Genomic DNA, 13,612 nt, shown 5'->3' on the forward strand with positions numbered 1-13,612 from the left:
TTACTCTAGGATTGATCTGTATGTCCCTCCTGGAGAAAGGAGGTGTGACCTAAGAGACAGTAGTAACAAGGTAGGAATCAGACTCAGTAGCCTTGGAATAGTTCTGAATCTGAATTTGTGAGAACCCAACCTCATCCTTAATCTTTACTCTTTGCATTCTATTCACAAGTTACAGATCCACATACATATATATATATATATATATATATATATATATATATATATATATATATATATATATCTTCTTCTTCTTCTTCTTTTGGCTTCTCCCATCAGGGGTAGCCACAGCAGATCAACTGTTTCCATTTCTTCCTGTCCTCTGCATCTTGCTCTATCACACCAACCACCTGCATGTCCTCTCTCACCGCATCCATAAAACTTATCTTAGGCCTTCCTCTTTTCCTGTTACCTAGCAGCTTCATCCTTAGCATCTTTTTCCCAATATACTCTGCATCCCTCCTCAGCACATGTCCAAACCAACGTAATCTTGCCTCTCTGGCTTTGTCTCCAAACCTTCCTTCCTGGGCTGACCCTCTAATATACTTATTCCTAATCCTGTCCATCTTTATCACACCCAGAGCAAATCTTAACATCTTCAACTCTGCCACGTCAAGCTCTGACTCCTGCCTTTTTGTCAATGCCACTGTCTCCAACCCATATAACATAGCTGGTCTCACTACCCTCTTGTAGACCTTTCCTTTCACTCTTACTGGTACTCGTCTGTCACAAATCACCCCTGACACTCTTCTCCACCCACTCCATCCTGCCTATACTCTCTTCTTCACCTCTCTTCCCCACTCACCATTACTCTGAAGTGTTGATCCCAAGTATTTAAACTCATCCACCTTCGCCACCTCTACTCCTTGCATCCTCACCATTCCTCTATCCTCCCTCTCATTCACACACATATAATCTGTCTTAGTCCTGCTGACTTTCATTCCTCTTCTCTCTAGAGCATATCTCCACCTCTCCAGGGTCTCCTCCACCTGTTCCCTAATCTCACTACAGATCACAATGTCATCTGCAAACATCATAGTGCACTGGGACTCCTGTCTGATCTCTTCTGTCAACCTGTCCATCACCATTTCAAATAAGAAAGGGCTCAGAGCTGAACCTTGATGTAATCCCACCTCCACCTTAAACGCATCCGTCACTTCCACCACATACCTCACTGCTGTCACAGTACCCTCGTACATATCCTGCACCACTCTTATATATTTCTCTGACACTCCCAACTTCCTCATACAATACCACAACTCCTCTCTAGGCACCCTGTCATATGCTTTCTCTAAATCCACAAAGGCACAATGCAACTCCTTCTGACATTCTCTGTACTTCTCCATCAACACTCTCAAAGCAAACATCACATCTGTAGTGCTCTTTCCTGGCATGAAACCATACTGCTGATCACTAATCATCACCTCCCTTCTTAACCTAGCTTCCACTACTCTTTCCCATAACTTCATGCTGTGACTGATCAATTTAATCCCTCTGTAGTTACTACAACTCTGCACATCACCCTTATTCTTAAAAATCGGCACCAAAACACTTTTTCACCATTCCTCAGGCATCCTCTCACTTTCCAGGATTTCATTAAACAATCTAGTTTAAAATTCCACTGCCATTTCACCTAAACACCTCCATGCTTCCACAGGTATGTCATCTGGACCAACAGCCTTTCCGTTTTTCATCCTCTTCATAGCTATCCTTACTTCCTCCTTGCTAATCCACTGCACTTCAGGATTCACTATCCGCACATCATCCATCCTTCTCTCTCTCTCATTCTCTTCATTCATTAGCCCCATAAAAGTACTCTTTCCATCTGCTCAACACACTCTCCTCGCTTGTGAGTACGTTTCCCTCATTATCATTTATCACCCTTACCTGCTGCACATATCTGGGGTTAAGGGCATTGTATGTTATTTTTTTTTTTTCATTTACTTCTGCATGTTTACTAGAGCTGCTCTAAAGTTGTCTGGACTAAACTGTGTACTGTCTGTTTGCTAAATGATTTAAAAGGGAAAAGATTCCAGTCAAACCGTTTCCTCCATTCACCACCTGGACTTCCTTAGAGCAGCATCTAATTTATTCTCTTTGGGACAAATCACATGAAGATAAAAATTCTAGAAAAAAAAACATGATCTATTGTTTTTCAAGCTGGCGATCCCTGCCTTTATAATTATAACAAGGTTTCATACATACAGTTCTACCATAAGGTCTTTTAACTCTTGTATTATGAGAAAAATGTAGTGCAGAAACTTCATAGCAACAGGCTATCAACATTGTCGTGTCAGCCCATGTTTCAGCAAAGACTTCTTCTGATCTATGTTTATTAGCACTGTACTCTTTTAAATAAAATAAAATGCAACTCAATATACTTTGTGTGCAATCATATTCCATAGTAAGCTGGTAAGTAAGTCTGCTATTTTAGTCTTCTCCACCTGTCTGAATAAACCATTCCTTACTGTCATACCATTTAGACAACTGAACTAGAGAGAAAGTCTGAATACCTCCTATGAGCTCCCAGAAAGGCACTTCAGTATAAGACATATAAGGTGTAGAAAGAGTCCTGAGTGTGATATTTTTCAAATTCCTTTCATGCATTTATATATTTCTATTGAATCCAGCCTGCGTCTCTTCTTCTTTTAAGAGGATAACTTAATCTACATTGTGATCTCTCCAGACAGTAGATCCTACACCCAAGTTATTTTATTTTTCTTCTCCAGTAAGAGTAAACCTTTTGCTTGGTGCTGGTTGCAGTCCACTATGTCCTAGTCAAGCAAATTGTCACCATAGAGTTTTAAATATCTAGCATTGCTTTTGCTTTGTTCTGTTTTAGCTTCCAATGATCACTGTTGTCTCAGTTTTGCAGATTTATCACAGAATGATTACTTTAAGAGCCTGATGAGTAAAGACTCACAGAACTTTCAAGTACATGGGAGGGGTAGTTAAGGAGAAGAGAAGTCTGAATGAGAACGACAAAGCTGAAATTAGAGGGTTGCAGGCAACTAGTACAAAGTGTTAGGGGTAGTGTATGACAGAAGAATGTCAAAGAAGCTGAAAGGTAAGGTGTACAAAACATTGGTTTGACCAGTACTACAACAGGGTACAAAAACATAGCAGTTAAGGCAGAGTAGTTGAGGAAGTTAAAGATAATGGAGAATGCCTGAGATGGGTGGTAGGATGCACACTGTAAGACAGATGAAAAAAATTAGGGCTTCAGAGCAGAAGCCCAAACAGCTCCAATTACAGAGAAAGCCAAGAAGAACAAATTATGATGATCTGGGCACATTAGAATGATCTGGGCACATGTGCAGGAAAACAGAAGGCAATCTGGTAAAGAAGATTTGGGACATACAGGAAGAAGGCAAGAAAAAAACAAGGATGTAAACCAAAGAGATGGCTTGATTGTGTGAGAGAAGATGTGCAACAGTCAGTCATGACTGTCAAAGGAGGTAGTTGAGTGACACTGAATAGAAAGAGAAAGAGGTGGTGATAGTTGATGTGATACCCCAACACCATGTAAAAAATGTGTAAATGGGGGGTTGATGATGACTTGATGATGGTGATGAGTAAAGGCTCACAGAACTTTTTCCTTTGAGGAAGAGTTGAGTACTCAGTCTGATGAATGTTCTGTCCTCTTTCCCCATTCTCACATGCACATGTTTATTATTTTGCTTTCAATTGCATTCTACTTACTTCATATCTCCCCATAAATGGGTGAAACATATTGATGAAGTCTGAAGCATCCAGCAATGTTTACATTATGGGGTATCTGCAGCCATTTCTGATCAAATCCTTATATAATTAGCACCATTGCCATTGAAGGCAAAATGGATATACTGACTACAGAGTCCAATGAGACACTACTTAAAAGATTTCCTTTCCTTTACCTAACTTAATTAGATTAGCACCCTCTACAATCTTCCTTTAGCTAAGCATTTTTTTTATTTAATAAATTAATTTTATTTATTTTTATTGGTGTTTGTTTTCTGGGGAAGAGCACTGATCTCCATGTATATGTGTCATCTGAACATGGGTGTGGACAGTATTTTTGTAACTATATGCAAACTGCTTCCCCTACCAACTCTCACATACCTCAGATATACCGTGTGACTGGATGACATACCTTTTTTGAAATTTTAATGTTTTCTGATTTTCATTTTAATTTTTGCTCAATGCACATATGTTTACATTAACATTATGTCAACTAGATGCCTCTATAAAAGATAATAATAATACTGTATTGAGATTTTGTTGGATATTGTAAGCAGTTAAATAATTCCTCTGGGGCCATTATGCATTAACTGCTTTCTTAATGAAGATGATTTCCATTGTCAGATTTGAGATGAACTGATGTTTGAAATTGTCTGCTTTCTTGTTCGATCCATTGGTTTGGAATTCTGAAAAAGTTATTAAAATCTGTTACCTAAAGAACTATAACCATAGTAAAATACCAAAATTTTAAAACCATTTTTTATTCTAGTGCCTTTGCACAAAAAATATATTGTATTAGTCTGTCTTGCAGAAGATATGATTTATGCCTGGCTATACCCTTGGATTTAAAGATATTACTGAAGTCAGTGCAATTTGTGTCCATTAAGTATTCTGAGTCAACTAAAAAAATAAAATATAGTTATTTGATCTTTATGCTTTATGTATTTTCATACTCACTGTTGTGATAAGCTTTGTCTTGTCTTCCGTATAGTCTTGCTTTTGTCTCTTTGTTACCTGATAGCATGGTAGAGAAGTGGATTAAGAACTCTAGCTCACAACTCTGGAGTTCATTTCTGACTTTTGATAATTGTGAATGGACTTTATGTTTATTGAACATCTGCAAATCTTCTCTAGGTACTGCAGTTCTTCCCATCTCCCTGGAGTATGTTAGTTGACTGGCTACTCTAAATTGTTCATATGTATTTCTTTTATCCTTGTCTTATTGCATGGGCCATTGCTGAAATGAGTCTGAGAATGACCAGTTCAATTACCAGGTTAACAAGTTAATAAATTAAATTATAATAAATATAGGTAGTTTGCTGTTATTTTTAATCATTTACAGGATGCAATCTTTGACTTTTGCCTTTCTATGTGTATAGGTTTCATATGTCACTATAAATGGTGTAAAACCTATTTTATGTTTTTTAGTTTGGCACAACTCCTAAACTGGTCTAGTGGAACAGAAAGATGCATTTATTTATTCACTCATTTTATTTATATATTTTTTTACTTATTTAAATTTGTTAATTGAGGAGAAGCACTGATCCCAATGTTAATTATTTTCAGACCAACCAAAAGATAAATAAATGAATGAATAAATGAATAAAGAAAAAAAATGACTACATGATACATTTTTAAATAAATAAGAGCTAACAAAGTAGACATAACTAACCAAATATGCTACAAGCAATCAATTCTGAACAAGAAGACTAACAATTCAAATACATATAATAGAACTATTAATAAGAGAGCAGTATAAACTATATACTACAGTTCTTATAAGAGAGTAACATAAAGTATATAGGAGGAATACATGGCAGGATAAGTAGAGATAATAAGAAGAAGAGTTAGACATGATAGGAAATAGCGATGGGGAAAGGAGTAAGTGAGGGTGACTTATTTTCTATATAGAAGATAATGAATAGGACTGGAGGAAGCAATCACAAGGAAGGGGGTTAATGCAGCCATAGTAACTAGACAAATATAGGAAGAAAATGAGTAGTCGAGAAATTATGGATCGAAGAGGAACAAAATGAGCTATTGTTTTTCATTTTGAGGATTTATTTTAAAGATAAGCCTTGAATTCTGGGTACGAATACATTTTTTTAAGAAAGCAGAAAAGGATTTTGAAAGTTGAAGAGTAAAGTGGGAAAAGCTACAGGAGGTGCAGTGAAGCTTTGCACATGAGGCTAGAAGACCTAGACCTGTAGGAGGAATGGACTGTAGGTCGCATGTGGACATTAAAAGATTAGGTGATAAAAGAAGAAAAGGAAGGGATTTAGTTTTAGTAATATGAAGACAAGCAATCCCAGCAATAATTTAGCTGACTGTTTAACTGGTAGCCATCTTACTTTTGCTAGGATGAGACAAATGTGCTCTGTCTTGTGTGGAAGGCTAGCGAATCTACAAATTTGATTACTTGTGGTTTGGAGGGGTCTATATCAGTTTAGCAAAAACTTACTTTATTGAATGCCTCCAATTCATTGACCCATTTTCATCAAACCTTTAAATCAGCGAAACAGTTTCCCAGGGAAAAAAGCTACTTGGCCACCAGGGTAATCATAAGAAAAATTATACCATTCTAAACAAAACAATGTGGGGGGGTTTGCTCCCCCTACGTAATAACCGGGTTGATGAATAGGCATTTGACAAAGTAAATTTTCTCTAAACTGATATAGACCCAGTTTTGAGAACAGAGGAGACTGAAATATTCCACAGTTGCAGCTACGGCAAGAGAAAGCATGAAAAGCTCAATTTCAAGAAACAGTACACAAAAAAATCTCCATCTCTTGAGGTTTACTGATATTTGCTGACAGTTTTCTTGGTTCAACTTGCTTTTCAATGTCTCACGGATATCATCACATCTCTCTGTATCACTTACCGAATGGCATGCTAGCGAACAGTATATAGCATGATATTGGAAAGTCATAAGACTAATGCTTTTTAAATGTTGTTAGCAGAGGTCTCTCACTGATATCATAGGAGTCTCAAGTTGCAGAAGTTTACTACTAAATACATTTGCTTATTTGAACAAGATACTTTTCACTAGCCTAACATGACGTTCAGGTATTAGCTTCTTTTGGAAATCTTCAGACTCATGTCAGTAGTCTCTTTTTACATTTAATTAGCTGTGGGTAAAAGTAGATGAGTATAGAGTCACTGTTCCACTAAAAATGATAGTTAAAGATAGCACAATATCTCGTCTGTAGCTTGTTCTTAAAAACACGGAAGATTACTGCACATCTACAAACTCACAAACTGTTTACATAGTAACTTTGCTGGTTCCACAAAACACTCATTTCCTTGCAATAAGTAGCTGCTGCTTTGTTTATTTAATTTATGCATCTGGGGTAGGGGGTAACTTAACTGTTGATATTTTACCATGTTCTTAAAGGATAAACTATATTAAACTAACTAAACATGAAAGGAAGCTGTTTGTACTGAATTTAAATGGTGCTTATATAAGAACATGTGTGTGCCATTGTTCAATGACCTACTAAAACCTAACACTTAAACGATAGCTAACAACACATGGGCTTTAATAATGACATTCAGGGAGGAAAGCATTAGAGACTGAGTAAAAAGCTTCATACAGAAGATGGGAGAGCTGGTACTTTTAAATGCATTAATCAGTTTCAAGGGTACATCCCCCCTTGCTTTTTACTTACATAATCCTTATATTTTTGCAGAATTTGTGACCGAATATTAAAAGCTTAAAAGATTCCTATTTTTGGCAACAAGTTTAGTCACTAAAAGGCTTAAATCCTTTAAAGTACAAACCAGAAACTTACAATGACACTAGCAAGTCACTAGCATTAACAAAAAAAGGTAGTACTGCGTTGTCCACAAAGGGCTGTGAGATGCTATTCTACAGCAGAGAAAACACAGGCTTAAAAATATGCTTGGTAGTGAGAGATCAAGGAGCCGCTTAATAGTGCAAACATGCAAACACGCATGCACACACACACACACACGCACACACACACACACACACACACACACACACACACACACACACACACACACACACGCACACACACACACACACACCCCTACCTATACACATTCAAACTCACATTTGGCTCTTAGACTGAATGCCTTTTCCTTTAACAATTTTGTTATTTTCTATGCAGAATATTAGAGTTGCTATAGGGTCCAAACTGGGTCATAGATTTACAAACTTGTTTGTGAGATAGATAAAAGGATGCATTTTTCTCTTTTTTATAGGGATTCCAAGTAAAGGAATGAAATGTCACATAGATGACAGTGTGTGTGACACCTACTTCAAAGAGACCCTTCAACCCTTTTTGGACTGTTTTATCACAGATCACACTTCACTTCATTATGTAGCAACAGTCATATTCTCTTTGCAGACTTTCTGGATATTAAATTACCAGTCTGTGACAACTGCTTATAGACCAGATGAGCTACATGTCTTTCTTCTTCATAGGTGCATCCAAAGCAGATCAGAAATGGTTTGCCATAGCAGAATTTCTGTGAAGGTTATGCAACAAACTGACGACTATGCTGAACAGGCCCAGCAGGAGATCCCAAAACATATTGGAGAGAGCACCTTATTGAGCCATATGTCCTGCAACCTTGAATCCTATAGGAACTTGAATAGAATAAAAAAATGCAACCACCAGCAGCCAAAGGTCACCCAGGAGAACAAACTGCAAATGTAGAAACCTAAAAACTTCAAGCGACCACCACAGCTAAAAGCATACGTAGTTATTAAAAATACAATAGGATAAGCGCTTTCACACAAAGTGCTTCTTCAGAGCCATATAACAGACAAACATTGCATCCAAGTTTAAATATCTCAACAATAATAAAATAACCAATAAAAGCCAGTCAATAAAACAATTAAGTCATTGATGTGATCTGTGTTTCATAAGAACAGGTTTTAAAGGCATAGCAGCATTCCTGGTGATTTATCTGCTTGCATTCTTGCTATCCACTGCATTTCAGTTAGCTTTACTCTATTGTTAATATCACCCCCCCCTTATTATCTGATATCAATTGCAGTACTGTAAATTCAAACACATGCCCTTCATTATTGGATCTGTGCTTAGCTAAAGCATTAAAAAGATTAATTTTCCTGATGTCACCCAGATGTTGTATGGTATGTTCTTTGAGCATTCTGGTAGTCTTACCAATATAGAAAGAGGCACATGATCTACAGCTGTCCAAATAACTAGGTTCTTAGATCTACAGTCTGCATACAAGTTGAAATTAAATGTACAATTGGTAGAGGGATGCACAAATGTATCTCTCCTTGAAACAAATGAGCAGGCCCTGCAATTTCTGCATGGAAATGTGCCATGCCTGTTAGAAATTACCCTGGTACTGCTGTTAGTGGTATAGCAAAGTTGCCTTTTCAAAGAAAGGTTGCCTTTAAATGTATAAGAGGGTCTATCAACTACTATAGCTCTTAACTGACCATTAGACACCAAAATAGGCCAATATTTATTTATAATCTCACATACTTTAAAGATGTTACTACTATAGGTGAGGGGTAGTCTTAAAAAAATTTCTATTCGATCCCCCATGTGTCACTCTTATATCAGAAACATGAGCTATCCTATGAAAAAATGGCTTCCCTGTTGTGTCACACAGGCCTTTGACCTGTAACATGACTCTGCTGATGGGTCTATATCAGATAATCGAAAGCTTACAGGTCCGAAGCTCACAACTTTGAACTGCAAACCTCAAAAGCTAACAAAATCGAATCTTCAAAAAAAAAAATTCTAAATACCCCAAAAAAAGCTCTATGCCCCCCCACCCCCTTCTACTTAAACATACCAACTCCGAGATCGCACTATAGTGCAGTAAAGGGAAATCTTCCCTACCCGCACTCTATGGCGATCTCCGTTTTATGGTTCAATGTTTTTACTCTTCGAGGTTTGAAGTTCGAAGTTTTGAGCTTCAGACTTATCAGCCTTCGATGTTCTGATATAAACCCAGTTTTGATTATATCCTCTCTTCATTAGCTCATTTTCACTTCCAAAGATGCTCCCTGATAATCTTGATCTTCAGTATGGAGTCTAGGCATTCTTAAAAACTGCCCTTTAGCCATGTTATTAAAACATGCTTAGAGTGCATACTGGAGTGATGCAACAATGCATTCCTTCTACAGTTTTTCCTAAATGAAGAGCTATGAATTGTACCATTCATCAAAGCAACCTTAGTATCTAAAAAATCAATAGAATTGCTGGAAAAATTCAGAGTAAATCTAAAGCTGTCACTACTTCGTTCAAACATACTGAAGATCAAGATTATCAGGGAGCATCTTTGGAGCTTTGGAGCTGAAGGCCTGTGTGATACAACAGGGAAACCATTTTTCATAGGATAGCTCATGATTGTGATATACAGTCCTATAGGAACTTGTATCTGCCTAGCAGAATTTCCTTCCCTTTGTGCTGCACTTTATAGTTGCAGCACTGCAAGCTTCATTACTTTATAGTGAGACCACAATATCAGTGCTTCATTTTATAGGTTCATGCTGATGTTCTTCATATTGATTAGTGCTGCTGTAGCATAAGTTATATGGAGTTATATCCTGCCAAGGATACAACAGCCGGCCAACTTCCAAAGCTTCAGGGCACCTTTCAATATATAAAATTTAAAAGCTCTGCAAAAAAAGCATTACATCAAAAGCATAGTACAGAGTTATGCAAGTAATCAGCAAATGTATACAAATAAGCAGCAAATATACAGCATTTAAACAGAGTACCATTAATTAATAGCAGCAGCTTCTAAAGAGCTATGAAACATATTAGGTAATAAACTTGGGAGAAGAAGAGAAAAGAAGGAACTTAGTATTAAGATGTGGGAGAAAGAATGTTTTGGGATAGGTAGAAGGAAGAAGAGGGAGCAGTTGTGTAAAAGGAGTAGGTATTGGGCCAGTAACTAAGGCTATAGTGCTTGGAAAGAATAACAAATAGTAAAGGCAAAATGTTTATCATCCAGGAGTTGTGCATGTACAGAGTCATGTATAGTTTTAGGTATTTTTTAAGTTGTGCTTTACAAGAACTGGTGTTTACTGTGTTTTTTAGAAAGGGAAAAAATGAGTTCCAAATTTTGCCCAGGAAAGAGCAGTGCAAAGAGTCATCAATTGAGTTTTAGCTTTTGTAACAGTTAATAACATTTTGTCAGTGGATCTCAGTTGTCTACTTAGGTTATAAAGTTTGAGAATAGTTTTTAAATTAAGGCATTTATCTGGATAATAGATGAGTTTATGAGAAGTGACTGTCTGGGAAAGTGTAAGGTAATACATTACGTAACTCTAACCACTGAAGTTTTTTAAGGCCAGACAGTGATATGTCCTATTAATGATGATTCACAGCAAATTTTGCCACTTTATTATAGCTCTGTTCCAAGAGTGAAAACTGAGTGGATTGGAGGTTAAACAAGATGGGAGGAGCATATAGTAGATTAGGGATTTGAAGGGATTGAGCAGTGCTTTTTCCATCATTATCTGTGAAGTATTTTTTGACTATGTAGAATGCACCTAGCTTTTGGAGGGAATTTTTTTACTGCATTTATATGATGATCACATTTTAAGTTTTTATCAATAGTGACTCCTAAATGTGTAGTTTGACTTACTAGTTATATATTAGTGTTGCTAGAGGAAGTGATTTTGAAATTACTTTTGTAGTCATTTGAATGTTTTGGGATAAATTACATCAGTTTTGTTTTTCAGGGTTAAAGAACAGCTGTGTATCAGATAGAAAGGCCTCTATGATGGAGAAAGTCTCTTGGGAAAGCTGCTTTAATTTATAATTAATTCAGTCACTTTTAGAAGCCAGGATACTGAATTCAATTTAATTCTTTTGGTTCTTATTGGGGCTAGGGGGGAAATAAGCTCCTATAATGCAAAGGCATTTGTAAACATTAATTTGCAGAGATGCTATAATTATTTCTGCATTGAAGAGGTTGGGTGGTCTTATATGAGATACAGAGAAGTTTAAAATATTCTTACAGGTAACGGCCACCTCAACATCTTATTATGGGTTCTGTTGAGTAATCAGATGTTATATTCCTGCAGTAAGATATCTTCATCTTTTATTGTTTGTTTAAGCCATGTTTCTGTGACTACTTGTATAGCTAGGGAGTGTGGCCATCAGTAAGTTTCTTTCTTATACTTCTAAGGTTAACTGTATATAGCTGGAGACCATATGGTTTTGAGGAATGACTATTTTGTGATTTGGCAGACTTGTTATTTTACTGAATGATTGTAGGACCTGGGTTAGGATAGATGTTACCACAAACTTCAAGTGAAAAGACTACACAGAGTAAATGATGTTGCTTGTTTGAATGTCAGCCATGGTCTAGGTGAAGGCTTGTTGATTACATTGCTGCAGATGTAATATTTTATTTTAAAGATGTGGATAGTAGCAGATGAGAAGAGACTAGGGGTTATTAATGGTGTTGCATTTGATAGATGATCGGGGTGGCTATGGGTAGATGTATATAGAGGTAGGTGTTTGTAAGATGTAAGGAAGGCAGCTGTTGTCAGGGATAATACTACAAGTGTGCAGAATAGTAACCTTGTTGATGTGGACTAATTAAGAAGGAAACTGAAGGAAATAATAGAAGAGGAGAGTGAAAGCAAAGAGTAAAATAAATATGTGGTAAAACTATGGAATAGTTACAAGGGGGAGGTGATTTGAAGGTAAGATGAAAAAAATACTTGTTAAAACTAGGGAGCAGCTTGAGGGTAGTACTGAGTGGGTGTGAAAAGAAAAAGTAAGAGGGTCTGCTGGATTGAAGGAAGATGGTAGGAAAGTATACAGAGAGATTTTGCTTAAGGTCTGGTTGGCTGGAGTACTAGAGATATGAGGAAATGTGACGGGAGAATGTCACTGATTATGTGTATGCCTTTAAGAGAGATGGAAAGTAGGTGGAGTTCTGGGTGGAGACTGACCAGGTTCTATAAATGCAATGGATTAAGGGTGGGGGTGGCTGGGGAACTGAGGGTGGAAAATGAGCAAAGGAGGCAACAACCCCTGCACCACCAGCAGGATATCATCATTGTAGGCGTACTATGTATAAAGAAGACAGAAACTGTGAGTTATCGCACAGGTAACTTAGAAGAGAGTTCTAGAACTCCTACCTCTATAGACCGGTATTTCTGCAGCATAAGGAAATCATAAAAACTGTGTTATTATCTCAGTTTACTGAGAAGGGGGCATGGATGCATATAGGGGACGTGAAAAAAAATTAAACTGCTAGAAATTGTGGAAACAAAATTCTGGTGAAAAGTAGCCTGCAAACTTTTAGCAGTCCCTTTCAGCCTTATATCAAACCCTATGAAGGAAACTACTCACAGACATGCAGATTTTCTTCTAACACTACACTAATCAGAGAGCCATCAGGTGTCTATCATATCACTTAATTTTAATTTTTTTCCTGAAACTCAAGTTATGATATGTACTGTTTTATTTGAAGGAAATGCTCCTTTCTTTTTGTAGGAAAAGCTTTTTATAGTTTGAATTGTTTGGACTTTCCCTTTTTTTGTACAGGATCTGGGTGTGTCACATTTTACGAAAGGCTGACCCTCAAGGACCATATATATTTTTTAGATCTTGTGATGGTGGTTGGTGACCTTGTGTCTTCTCCCTTGAACTACAGCAATGCCCTTTACCTGAAGTCAACAAATAGTAATCTAGAATGGCTGTAGTAGGCATAGAGCTCTGATGTCACACTTTTACCTGGAGTTCCTCAATCCATCATATTACAGTTGTAATGTGGGATGTATACTGGCTGTCCATTGCAGCCAGGTTAATGTTTAAGATCTGATTTCTCATGCCCTGCATAGTCTGAGTTCTGTGTGTTTGTAAGTCCTCCAGGCCCCACTTGCTGGTATGCATTCTTAGATCATCAGGTGAGA

Source organism: Protopterus annectens, chromosome 2.part1, assembly GCF_019279795.1.
Source record: "Protopterus annectens isolate FY-2018-M chromosome 2.part1, PAN1.0, whole genome shotgun sequence".
NCBI lineage: Eukaryota > Metazoa > Chordata > Ceratodontiformes > Protopteridae > Protopterus > Protopterus annectens.